This window comes from Pelodiscus sinensis, chromosome 3 (genome assembly GCF_049634645.1).
Source record: "Pelodiscus sinensis isolate JC-2024 chromosome 3, ASM4963464v1, whole genome shotgun sequence".
In the NCBI taxonomy this organism is placed as follows: Eukaryota; Metazoa; Chordata; order Testudines; family Trionychidae; genus Pelodiscus; species Pelodiscus sinensis.
Window position 1 is genome coordinate 182,830,886 of NC_134713.1, and position 14,171 is coordinate 182,845,056.

The 14,171-nt window shown below is 40.0% G+C and overlaps 1 long non-coding RNA gene across 1 annotated transcript in view; it reads right to left on the reverse strand.

Annotated features, from left to right (window-relative positions):
* Positions 1–2,442: 2,442 nt before the first annotated feature.
* Positions 2,443–14,171, reverse strand: part of LOC142828069 (uncharacterized) — a 43,472-nt gene continuing 31,743 nt past the window's right edge. The window contains exon 3 of the long non-coding RNA XR_012903009.1: positions 2,443–2,882. This is a non-coding gene — a long non-coding RNA (uncharacterized LOC142828069). The remainder of the gene's footprint in view (positions 2,883–14,171) is intronic.

Here is a 14,171-nt window from a genome sequence, read left to right on the forward strand (position 1 = left end):
TTTATTTTCACTCCAGCTTCAGCGATATGCCCATATTAATTTGACTTGTAATAACAAGTCAATCTGTGGAACTCCTTGCCAGAGGATGTGGTGAAGGCTAAGACTTTAACAAGGTTCAAAAAAGAGCTAGATCGATTCATGGGGGCTAGGTCCATCAATGGCTATTAGTCAGGATGGGTAGGAATGGTGTCCTTAGCCTCTGTTTCTCCAGAGGTAGGTGACAGGGGAGGGATCATGTGAGGATTACCTGTTGTGTCCCCTCCCTCTAGGGCATCTGGTATTGGCCACTGTTGGCAGACAGGATACTGGGCTGGATGGACCTTTGGCTTGACCCAGTATGGCTGTTCTTATGTTCTTAACAAAGGTTCAGATTTTACCCTAGGGTGCATGGATATGGCTCCCATTTCCTTATTGGGCAGCGTGGCCAAACTTCAATGTTGGATTGCCCAAAGGTGAATACCTCAATCCAAATGTAAGCACCTAAATAAGTGGCCTGATTTCCAGAGGCCCGGAACATCCACAATTCCCGCTAGTTTCTAGTTGTGTAGTTAGAGCTTTTGCCAGTTTTGCCAAAGCTCTTTTGCCAACGTTTTTTTTTAAACTTCTCATGTCTTAGAATGAATCTGTATTTTGTGCAGCCCAAACAGCTTCGTATGCCCTCCTCAGCTCATGACAGCCGCACAGTCACGCTCAAATTCTTGCTCCAGGCCAGGACCAGCCTTACAGAAAACAGTGTCCTGGGTGAACTTGTATTTTGGCATCTCCCACTGCCACCCTCAGCCCCTGATACTTCTCCAGTAATCCCCAATATTCCCTGGTCTCTGCTGCCTCCCTGGACTCACCACCAATGCCCCAGTTACCCCTGGCCCACACCTGCATCCTCAGGTTCTCCACCCATTCCACCATCATCGCTGGCACCTGCTACATCCCCCTACATCCCGCTATGCCCTCAGCTCCTGCTGGCTCTGTGGCCTCTTCACACCCCTCCTCCCATTACTCCTGTGTCCTACTGCCTCCTGCCACCCCATTGCCCTGAGATCCCTTCCATGGCCTCACACCCCCGCACCCAGCTGTTAGTAGCAGGCCCTTTCACTCCTCCACAATCCGTAGTGGACTGCTTATCTATTCCCCTTCTGTTGGAACATACACAATCCCCTCAGGTCTTACCCTGCAGCGATTGCATCTCTTTAAGATCACCGGGAGAGGAAACTGGTAGTGCATCTCCCCTACACTGTGAGCCACTGCCATTTCTCACCAATCCTATTTGGACCGATCGTACTGCTGTGAGAGAGGTAAGGGGGTGGTGGTGTCTTCTGTAGATGTGCATAGTCATGAGGAAAGGAGCTCCAAGCAGGCCTTGTGGCAAAACCACAACCTGCCATCAGTGGCACGGGGAGGTGCCATGTGCCTCTCTTTGCACCAAAGGGATGATTCTGACTTGATATCTTACCATTAAACTGCTTCTTCTTTAGGAAACATTTGTCCACTGAGCCCTGCATTTACCTAATCTCTGTTCCTGCCATACATGGAAAAGAAGAATAACATAGTTTTGAGTTGGGACGGATGTCTCTTCTTCTTTTAAATGGCATCTCTCTGTGAAAACTACTCACAGATTTGGACTGTTAGCCTGAGGCATGGAGAAAATGAATATAAGGCAGAGGTGGTCAAAGGAAGAAAATAAAGGTAAATTATTTTTTGCCTCTAGTGACTGCAGAAATAAAGGAATTTATACCATAGATATCAAAATCTGATATTTAATGTATTAAGCATATGATATAATATATACATACATATATAAAAATATATGTAGGATGTATTGATGTGAAAGTACAATGCATATGAGATATGTGTGTAAATGTATAGATAGATATATTCCAAAGTGAACACAACAGCAAACAGATTTTTTTCCTCTTGCATTTTTGATAATATTGGTAGGTTTCTTTGACATCAGTTTTCTTTCACTGTCACATCAATAGCTACAGTGCTTGTAAGGAAACATATCTTCCCCTGAACATAAAGCAGAAGTAGAAGTATAATTTTTAAGATATCTGTATTCAAAAGCTTTATCAGAGATGGATTTCCTTTTCATTACAGTGCATCGACAGCCAATTCTGTACTGGCCTTTTTAGTTCATGCTTTTGTTTGTTTTGTTTAGTTTTTCTAAAAAACAACATCAATTTTCTTTTCACTGTCTATAGAAAAGCCACCTTAACACAAAGTCAATAACAAAAGAAGTAGACAATAAGTTGCTAATATACACTGAGTTTTCTGTAAAAGGCACCTTGGATTCCTCTTTCATTTTATTATCATTTTGTGGCATAGCATTGGATTCTAAAGGCAAAGTCAGACAGAGCTTAAAGAATATAATAGCAATTCCACCTTTATTTTCTCTGTTATTTTAAAATTAATTAAAATATATTCTCTATAAACAAGAGTGGGGACGAACAATTGGAAGAAGGCAGGAAGCTAAGATCTAAGTTCTGTTCCATTTTGCCTGATTTTCCACGGGAGATGAGAGAACCCACATCTATGAATTGACTGTCCTTCTGTATGCTTTTGACTGGAAACCTCAAACACAAGAAGAATCTCAGCCTACAACAGCTGGACTTTATTGTCCTTTTTCACTGCTCTCTGGGCTACAACACTCTGTTTTCCTTCAGGACAGGCAGCAACTCTTGTACCTCTCACAGTAAGGGAGAGAAATACACATTTCAATGACTTGCTCACTACAACTAGACAGGAGTCATAGGTCAGTGGAGAACACTTACATTTCTGATGTGCAATTTCTTCTTCTCTCAAAGGAAAATAGTCCTTTTTCCATCTAGCTAGCATGTAAGTTCTCACTCCCTTCATATATTCTCTCTCTCCTTGGGAAACCTCATCTTTTGTGCAGTGATATTCGACAAAGAAATAAAGAAATGGCATAAAAAGAAAAGTGTTGTTATTTTTTATGAGTCATTTCTGACTAGTGAGTCAATAAAATGACCTTCTTACCAGCACATTTTGAGACTTAGTATGTGTCATAAAAAACAAGTTATTTTTATACCTGTCTTCCCTGTACCATCAGGTGTTATCCCATAAGCCCCTCTATATTGGTCTTATAACCACACCACAATGAATAAGTAGGTGGGATCCTCCACTGATGTAAATTGACATCACTCTGTTCACCTTAATAGAATGATGTTGATTTACACCAACTGAGAATCTGGCCTATTGACTCGGGACCACACTTACCATGCTGATGGTGCTGATGAAAATCATCACCAAAACATGCTGCGGGGGAGGTGGGAAGGGAAGTTAAGCATTTATCATAGTCTAGATAAATTTTCCCAATTTTATTTGGCCACGGAACCCTTTTCAGAAAAAAACACCAGGGGAAACTAGTCGACATAAATAAATAAACAAACTGTCAAGGAAAAAAACAAAACCACATGCCAGCCTGCCCCTAAGGCCATGGCTGCCAGCAGCCCCTTGAAGATGGCAGCCCCAGGCAACCACTCAGCACACCCGCCCCTAGGACAAGCTCTAGGGAGTGGGAGATGATCAGGTTCTCGCGGAACCCTTACTTTCACTTGGCGGAACCCCGATTCCCACGGAGCACTATTTGGGAAACACTAGTCTAGAGGGTAAAGGATTCTATGTAAATTAAAGCCCTGGCCTATGAAAATAAGCCATTTCTCCATCTTTATACTATATGCTATTTCGTGTTTGCTTCAATATACACTACTGCATGTCACCAGCACACAAGTAACTCACTCCTTCTTTTGAAGCAATCAATAAAAAAGCCCATTGAAAAAGAAAATTATAGGCAGATTTTGCTGTAGAAAATGCTGGGCATTCATCTACTATGTGTGTGAAAGAATCAGCCTCTGAAATGGAGACTCTTTAAAAGCATCTCAAGTTGGGCTCCCAAAAACTGAAGCAACCAAAATCACAGGTTACTTTTAAAAATGTTAGGTCTTCTTTCACACACTCTCTTTTGTGCAGGGGTACATAGAAAGGCTCATACTTAAATAGAAGTAAGAATAGCTTCCAATCAGAGGTGACTCTTAGGGCTTCTCTCTACTATGCTGGGGATCGATGCTGCATTGATTGATCAACCGGCTATTGATTTATTGTGTCTGCTTAGTCACAAAAAATCAAACTATGAACACTCTCCCATCAACACCAGTACTCCACCAGACAAGAAGAGTAGCCAGCGTCAATGGGAGAGCAGTCCCCCACCGATCTTATCAGATGCAAGATGTCAGTAAATATGTCAGTTTCAACTACTCTATTTGCATAGTTGAAAAGTGGTAGATTAGATCAAAAGGGAAGGGGGGTTAATATAAACTAGGCCTTAGAAGAGAAATACATTTTATACATGCAAAAAATCACTATCTTCAGATACAGAAATTCAAGCCCTTTAAGGGGCTTTTTTTTTTTTGGAAAAAAAATTAGGTCCTCTTTCACACACTCTTTTGTGCAGGTGTATATTGATGTGCTCACACAAAGATAGAAGCAAAAATAGCTTCCAATCAGAGGGGGCTCTTAGGAGAAAAATAAATTATATACATATGAAAAAATTGATATATTAAAAACAGAAAATGTGTTTATAAAGTAAATGGGGGAGGGTCTGCAATATTGACAATGCTGTGCAATATTGACAAAATATGTCAGTTGGTAACTTTAGAGCTGTTGCAACTTGTAAGAAAATATCTATGGGTTCACTACAATACAAAAACTATTGAATATTTGTTGGTATCACTTGTCATTATGAATAACTGGGATTGTTTTGCTGAATTGAGCCACAAAATAAATTGAATAATTGCATACTTAATAAATGCAGACATAAGCATGTGCTTAACTTTAAGCTCTGTAAATAGTCTCGTTAATTTCAAGGAACTATTCAATGTGCATAAAGTTAAGTATGTGTGTAACTCTTTGCAGAACCATAGCTTAGATTGGCGGTTTTATGGTTTCCATATCTTCAGAGAGTTTCTTATGGGAGTGACATAGCCTCATTTAAATACTAAATTTTAAACATTAAACAAAGTAGAGTAAGGCCACCAGAGGCTTTTGCTCTATAGGTGAAATTCATCCCTGTTCAAAAGGATAAAAATAGGCCTGTGCAAATAGAATTGTCACTTAGGCCCTGTTTTAAGGGCTCAAATGCAACTTCAGTAGTGCACAAATTTGAAACTAAAGAGAGAGAAATCCACCAGTGGTAAATCAGTTAATATCCATTGGCAACAATGGAACCATGCAGATTTACACCAGCAAACAATCGGAGCCAAGGAGAATGATTTTGAATTGGGACTTGAACTGAATGGGAAGCCAGTGAAGTTGTTTGGAAGTGGGGGATAATGTTGTGCTGCATTACACCTGTGAGAAAAGCTGCAATGATATTTTGTATATGCGAGAGTCCAGAGCTGAGACTGAGGCTGTGTCCAGACTCCATGCCTCCGTCGACGGAGGCATGTAGATTAGCCAGCTCGGAAGAGGGAAATGAAGCCGCGATTAAAATAATCGCGGCTTCATTTAAATTTAAATGGCTGCCCCGATCTGCCGATCAGCTGTTTGTCGGCAGATCGGGAGAGTCTGGACGCGATGCCCCGACAAAGAAGCCTTTCTTCATCGACACAGGTAAGCCTCGTGAAACCAGGCTTACCTGTGTCGATGAAGAAAGGCTTCTTTGTCGGGGCATCGCGTCCAGACTCTCCCGATCTGCCGACAAACAGCTGATCGGCAGATCGGGGCAGCCATTTAAATTTAAATGAAGCCGCGATTATTTTAATCGCGGCTTCATTTCCCTCTTCCGAGCTGGCTAATCTACATGCCTCCGTCGACGGAGGCATGGAGTCTGGACACAGCCTAGGAGAGTCAACAGAAAAATGAAATGCAATAGTTGAAATATAAAAGAATAAAAATTCAAGACAAGGAATGGTGCCACTATTTTGGATAATGGAAATGTAAAGACTGAGTCAACACATGGAAGAATAAAACTATGGCAGCCAAAAAGATATTTTTTTCCTCCGGGTTTTTGCTTTGATTTTATGCACAAAAATGTTTCTCTCAGATCTAGATTATGTTCACTATGGTGTTACGATACTAGTTTGAGTTGGACCGGCATCCCAAAGCTGAAAGACAAATGCCTCCTCCAGTGCCAAAACAAATACTAGCCTACTAAAATAAAGGACTAGCACCATGTATCACATTCCTTTTTCGCATAGACTAAGAGAATCTGGGACTAAGACATATAGGATTTTTCCCTAAATCTCATTTCTTTTACTTAAAGGCTGTGTCTAGACTACATCCCTTTTGTGGAAAAGGGATGCAGATTAGATACATCACAATTGCAAATGAAGCGGGGATTTAAATCTCCCCCGCTTCATTTGCATAAACATGGCTGCCACTTTTTTTCTGGCTCGGGGCTTTGCTGGGAAAAAAGCGCCAGTCTAGACGGGGATCTTTCGGAAAATAAAGCCTTTTCCGAAAGATCCCTTATTCCTTTTTTTAAGAGGAATAAGGGATCTTTCGGAAAAGGCTTTATTTTCCGAAAGATCCCCGTCTAGACTGACGCTTTTTTCTGGCAAAGCCCCGAGCCGGAAAAAAGCAGCAGCCATGTTTATGCAAATGAAGCGGGGAAGATTTAAATCCCCGCTTCATTTGCAATTACGATGTGTCTAATCTGCATCCCTTTTCCGCAAAAGGGATGCAGTCTAGATACAGCCAAAGCGTATGTCTACACAGCAGGGTTAAACTCGAAATAAGCTATACAACTTGAGCTACGCTAATTGCATAGCTTAAGTTGAAATAGCTTATTTCAAATTTGGGTACATCTACACAGCACTTATTTCAAAATAGAGCACTCTCTCAGACTTCCCTTAATCCTCATACAATCAGGGTTATAGGAGTCGGAGTAAGAAGTCCTCCAGCAGGACATTATTTCAATATTATGTCGAAATAATTGCTTGTGGGTAGATACATGCTTTGTTATTTAGAAATAACATCAATTATTCCAAAATAACAATTCTGTGTGGATGTACCCAAATAATGTCTTCCCTGGAACATACTTAACTGCACAGGAACCAATTAAACATAGTTCACCAAATCCTCATTTTTACTCAGCAAATCATGTGTGCATTTTAACCTCTGATGTCCTTTCATAAAAGGAGATGTCATTTGAAAAGTTATTATTTAAAAACAGCACCTGTTTACTCCACTAACCTGCTCTGTCTTTTTCTTCATCTTATTTCAGTGTCAAAATTATTATTATACATATTTTATTCCTACTAACCTGCAGAACCACTATGACTCAGATGAGGATCTGGATTTTATTCTTTCTTGTGTATCATCAATAGATTTGCCTGCTACATTTCAAATAGTTATACCTCTGAAACTTATTGAAGACTGTGAACAAAACTTTGGAAAACCATGTTTGTCTAATTCTGCTTGTGCTGTGGTCACTATTACTTCAATGGGAGCGAACTTAGAACAATGTTGAAAGCATCTGAAAATCCCATTCTATGGAGACACAATTTGCATTCATTGGATTTGCACAAGAATAACTGGGGCCATACCGAGGCCTGGAAGATCTTCATTATGCGGAAAAAGGAAAGAAGTAATCTAGATTCTCAGGTTCAAGTAGAGTGGGGATAGCAGATATTTTTTAAAAACTTTTAAATTGTAATCTAACGCATATTTGTTCTGCAAAAGCGACGAGGAGTCTTTCCACTACATGCATCTGACGAAGTGGGTCTTTGCCCACGTAAGCTTATGCTCCTACACTTCAGTTAGTCTATAAGGTGCCACAGGACTCCTCGTCGCTTTTGCAGATTCAGACTAACACTGCTACCCCTCTGATATTTGTTGTGGAAATCCTTAAGAAGCAATAAGCATGGAACCACTAATGCCAGTTATTCAGTCACTTGCATCATAGAACTTCATTTACATTAAAATAATCCTTCCTACAGGTGTTTTGTTGATACACATCATTTTCAGCACCTGTATTTCACCTTGCAGTTAGGGAGTAGCTTGATTTGCTCTCTTTTCCAGAGATATTGTGGGAAATCTTTTGCAGCGTAGTTTAAGTAGGTTCTTCCTTTGCATTCCAGTGCAAACCTTTAAAGAAATCCCCTTTGGACTCTGTTGCATATATTTCACAGAATCATAAAAATATCAGGCAACATCTCTGGGCATAGGAAGGACCAGGTAAACCTACACGATCCCTTGGACCACTGTTCCAGTGCTTACCTACCCATATAGTTAGAAAAAAAAATCTTTACATCTAACCTAAATGATCCTTGCTACAGGTTAAACTCATTTGGCTGTATATAAAAGAGAGCAAAACAAATAATAATACAATAGGTCTATTTGTTCCTGTTTATGTTTTCTTAAATCATTCCATTTAGAATTTCCAGCAGCCTTTTAACTACATTCTAACTTAATATATTAAGAGCTCTGAATGAATTTGTTGATGCAGTTGTAAAAAAAAATGGAAAAATAAATGAAATACTTTAAGTCACATGGTAGGTCATGAATGTCCCATTGTTATTTGCCAATTTTTCTGCCCTGTATTAATAAATCTCTTAAATTTGATGATAGAGTACATTAATTAAAGAATGGCATTAGGTGTTTGAAAGTCACTGAAAGTTCTATCTAGAATTGGTCATGTTCTAACCATATATTTAAACAAAATATTATTTGTGTATGCAGGTGTATATGCTAGCCACAATAGAAGCCATGATGTGCCAGTAGGTTTTTATTTGTCATACTCACCTTGTGATCTTGATTTATAATATGTGTGCTTGCATCTTATGCACATACCAAAGGATGCAAAAACACTATCAAGACCACTCATTTCCAACCATTTAGTTAGGCACTTGGATGGTTTTCAAACCTTGTTTAAAATTAGAAATGGAGAGCTCACTTTTTATTCATATTCTATATTCTATGGCTACTTCTAGACTGCAAGCCTCTTTCAAAAGAGGCTTTTTCGAAAAATACTTTCAAAAAAGCCTCTTCAAAAAAGAGCGTCTAGAGACTACAATCAGTACTTTTGAAAAAGCAAGCCACTTTTTCAAAAGAGAGCCCCCAGGCAGTCTGGATGCTCTCTTTCGAAAAAGCACAGTTTGCATTACATAGCGCCTTTTTTCGAAAAAGCACTTTAGAAAAAAAGTGTTCTTCCTCGTAAAACAAGGTTTTCCGCGGTTGAAAAGGCCACTTTTTAAAAAACAAACAAACCTGTAGTCTAGACACCCCCTATATGTTGGACAACTTATGAAAGTGAGGATGGACGAAGGGGAAAGGTAGATAAGAAGATGCCTTCTTTGACATGTAGGATGGTCTTGTGATTAAGGTGTTTTCCTGGGAACTGGAAGATATGGTTTCAATTTTAGGTTCGTCCATAGAATTCCTGGCAATTTTTTTCAATGAAAAGGCCTTTCATCAAAATATACTGATTTTGTGGAAAAGGATCCATCTCAACAAAATTTTTAACTTGAAAAATGTTTTGACAGTTTCTAAACTAAAAATACCAGATTTCTGGTTTAAAGCACTTTTATTTTGAAATGTAAGCTAATTAGACATAAAAATGCCATTTAATGATCAAAATACAAATGAGACATTTTTTCAGTTTAAATCATTTCCGTTTACATGTAAGTTGAAATTGAAGTTAAATAGGTTAAAAATGGCCAAAATGGAAATGAGACATTTCAAAACTTTTGAAAAAAATAAAACATTTTTGAGACCAAAACATTTTCCAGATTTTCAGCTCATGACTATTTTCTAGCTTTTGACTTCTTTGTCCCAATTCATGATGGGAATTTTTTTTTTCAATATCTCACACATTTTTCATACAGTGCTATTCCTGTGTGATCTAGAACAAATCATAAATAGACCCCAATCCTCAAAAGTCATTAGGTACCTAACTCCCAATGGGAGCTAATAATTGTTATTGGCAATGAGTCAGTTGTATAAATATCTATTTAGATCTGAGCTTGAATCATTTTGTTCCTGAGTTTCCCAATATGTGGAGTGGGAATAATATTGTTCTATTTTAACATCTTTTGCCTGTTTTGCCTCTTTAGATTGTGTTCCTGTTGAGCAATATTGTTCCTTACTATGAGTTCCTAGCACAAGGAAGTCCCAAACTTGGTGACAGCTTAGTGACAGGTTGGTGACACCTTGTGGAATGAGGTGTACCGGTAGTTCGGAATAGGAAGCCTAATTCGAACTCCTGTACCTAGTTCGTGCCGTGTGTAGCCGCGGGCACAGAGTCCGAACTAGCGGACATTTAAAAATGGCGGCGCCTGGCAACATGCAAATGAAGCCCGGGAAATTCAAATCCCAGGCTTCATTTGCAACTCCGGTTGCCTACATTACCACCCTAGTTTGAACTAGCGTGGTAGTGTAGACATATCCATAGTGAGTAACTGTGTTAAGAAAAGGTAACTATGAGTGGAATGGGCCTCTTCTACATATGAGTGTAGACAAGAACAGGAAGCCAATGGAACATCTGTATGAACTAATATTTATTGCTCTGTCTAATTTAGGAAGGCTGATTATTTGAAATTCAGTAAAACAAAAGTGTCTGAAAAGAATGTTACTGGCTTTTCTGTGCCATGCCAGTACATGCCAAACCTGTTAATGGCTCATCCAGAAATGGATGTCACACTGCAATGCATATACAGAGAATCCTAAGGCATTTGCAGTAGAGCCGCCTGAGTAGTACTTATCAAATAATAAATGTGGCAAATTTCACACTAGTTTAATACATCTCCTTCCAAATTATTTGTCCAGATGACACACCTAGACAAATTATTTGCTAAAATAATTCTCAGATAATTGTTCTGAGTTAGCTGTGAGGGTGTTCAGAAGGGTATAGTGGTGAATAGCATTTGTGGGTCAACTAATAACGTATTTAGGAACACATGACCAGATTCTGAGATCCTTACTCATCATAAGTGGTCTCATTGACACCTTAAGAGGAGTCTGGTACTATTCAGAATGAGTAAGAGTATCAGCATATGACCTATTGGCACTGCCGTGTCAAATCAAATAACTGGTCCTTTTAGTCCAGTATCAAGTCTCAGACAGTGGCCTGTAGGTGGTGCTTCAGAGGAAGATACAAAAAATCATTCAATAGTAATTATGGGATAATCTGCTCCAGAGAAAGTTTCTTCTTAATCCTTAATAGGTAGAGGTTGTCTTATTCTCTGCAGCAGGAGAGTTTATATCTCTTTCAAACCTCATTTTTGGTATTGTTTGTTTGTAGGGATTTATTTTAAATCCGCACTGTTATATGTCCAGAGTGTAGATAGATAGATAGATAGATAGATAGATAGATAGATAGATAGATAGATAGATAGATAGATAGATAGATAGATAGATATCCAACTCTCTAAGTCTAAATTGGTTCATTTGTTTTTAGTAAGGCTTGTGAGATCTGCAAGAATAGTAGAATCGTATGCATTCAGGATGTTACTAACTAACGAACCTTCCAGAGGTTTTGTTAAATCATATTTGCCAAGTGAGGTAGCCCTTCCATTTTTTCTGTAGAACTAAAAGAACCAAGTTACTGCAATGATGGCGTACCCTTGGAAATTCACTGAAATGTAGTAGGCAATTACTAAGAACAAATCTGTACTAAGATTGCCTAGCGTGAAAATAGATAAAGCAGCATATGGCACATCTTCAGTTCACACATAAGAAGTTCACGGAAGGCACGAAAAGTCTAACTTTCCCAACTCCCAAAGAAACATAATCCAGAGTTTATATCAAATGGTTTATGGGAGTTTATTGGAATATCCAACAGGGTTCATGTAGTGTGTCACAAGGTAAAGCCTGTTCATTGGTGATTTACAAGCAGCATGTGCCGGTGTTACTGTAATTTATAGAACACAGATGGTCAGGGAGTGCTCCTGCTGACTTATAGCTGAGTAAGAAACTGAGCCCCATGTATCATCTGCTGTGGGTACCTCCAGCTTAGTTCCTCAAATCAGTCACCGATACAGATTTGTCTTCTAATCTAGAAGATTCCAGGGACCCATCCCTTTTCAATATGTGGTCTACTTCAGAAGAGGAAAAACTGCAACTGATTAAGATGAAAAACCAGGCGTAACCAAACTACACCAAAGGAAAATTGTTCTCATGATAATAACTTCCTTTCCCAATGTTGGTATTTTAACTGATGCTTTTTATCCCCTGTTAAATTGATTAGGAAGAATGGCAACGCCACCCCATTTTATGTACACTTCTAAAATAAATCATTTGCCTTAAATGCTTTTTAAAAAAATCCATGCTAAATCATTTGGGGGGAAAGTACGTATCCTTGGGCTTTTGCTTTCTTTTTGCTCTCTTTATGATTGCTCTTCAACTCTGCTCCGATTGCTCTATGCTGCCACTGTGGTCTTCTTTCTGATGTACAGATATAGTACCACAGGCCCTGTCTTCTTTCTACAATAATAGACAATTGCCTGATTATTGCAAGACCTCTATATAACATTCAGAGGAGGTGGACTCTGAAGAAAGGTGTCAGAAGGAGAGAGGACCATTGTTTAATGTAGTTCTGATGTGAGTTTTAAGACATAGGAAATAACGATATGGCCAAGAATGGCCTTAAGCGGGTCACAGCAGATTATGTAGCATTGGGAAAAAGGTTCAAGAAATTTGAAGTGCAAGCGGTGTTCTCGTCCATCCATCCGGTTGAAGGAAAAGGTCTGGGTAGGGCTGGCTGCCAGTGGCTTGCTGGCTCTTGTTTCGGGGCCACTGGGTCAGGGGCAGTGACTGCTGGATCTGGGCTGGCAGGTTTGGAGCTGGCACAGGCACTGTGACCAGAGTCAACCCCTTTAAGGGCTCTGGGGAGGGGGAAGGGAGAGGAGTGTTATTGGTTGAGGCTGGAGTGGCCACCAGGGCACCCTGGGAAGGCTAAAGGCCCCCTATTTCGATATAAGTGTCTACACAGCACTTATTTCGAAATAGATATTTCAAATTTGGCATTATTCTTCGTGGAATGGGGTTTACCAAATTCAAAATAAGCACTCCGCTATTTTGAATTAATTTTGAAATAGCAGTTTGGCTGTGTAGACACTAGTAAAGTTATTTCAAAATAACGGCTGCTATTTTGAAATAACTTTGCTGTGTAGACATACCCTAAGAAAGCAGTATGATTGCTTGGAGCTCCAGTACTTAGAGGGAGTAAAGACTGTTGAAAGTCTATGGGTTAAATTTAGAGGTGGAAGCAACAGGGGTGATGTGGTGGTTGGTGTCTGCTATAGACCGCCGGATCAGGTAGATGAGGTAGACAAAGCTTTCTTTGGACAATTGAGAGAAGCTTCCGGATCGCAGGCCCTGGTTCTCATGGGAGACTTTAATCACCCTGACATCTGCTGGGAGACCAATACAGCAGTACACAGACAATCCACGACGTTTTTGGAGAATGTTGGGGATAACTTCTTGGTATAGTGCTGAAGGAACCAATCAGGGGCCATGTGCAGCTTGACCTGCTGCTCACAAACAGGGAGGAACTAGAGGGGAAGTAGAGGTGGGTGACAACCTGGGAAGCAGTGATCATGAGATGATAGATTTCAGGATCCTGACCAAAGGAAGAAAGGAGAATAGCAAAATACACACCCTGGCCTTCAGAAGAGCAAACTTTGACTCCCTCATTGTACATCTACACTGCATCCCTAGTTCGGGCTAGGGATGCAAATGGAGACGACCAAAGTAGTTAATGAAGCGGGGATTTAAATATCCCGTGCTTCATTAACATGATCTCACCGACGCGCTAATTCTAACAACAGCTGATTCGAACCAGGAAGTGCGCGCCGGGATGCGTTAGTTCAGACTAAAGCCCTTAGTCCGAACTAAAGTTACTCCTCAAAAAATGAGGAGTAACGTTAGTTCGGACTAAGGGCTTTAGTCCGAACTAACACGTCCCGGCGCGCACTTCCTGGTTCCAATCAGCTGTGATTTGAACTAGCGTGCCAGCGAGATCATGTTAATGAAGCGTGGGATATTTAAATCCCCGCTTCATTAACTACTTCAGTTGTCTCCATTTGCATCCCTAGCCCGAACTAGGGATGCAGTGTAGACGTACCCCGATGGGCAGGATTCCCTGGGATGCTTACATGAAGTGGAAAGGAATCCAGGAGAGCTGGCAATATTTAAAAAAAACCTCATTAAAGGCA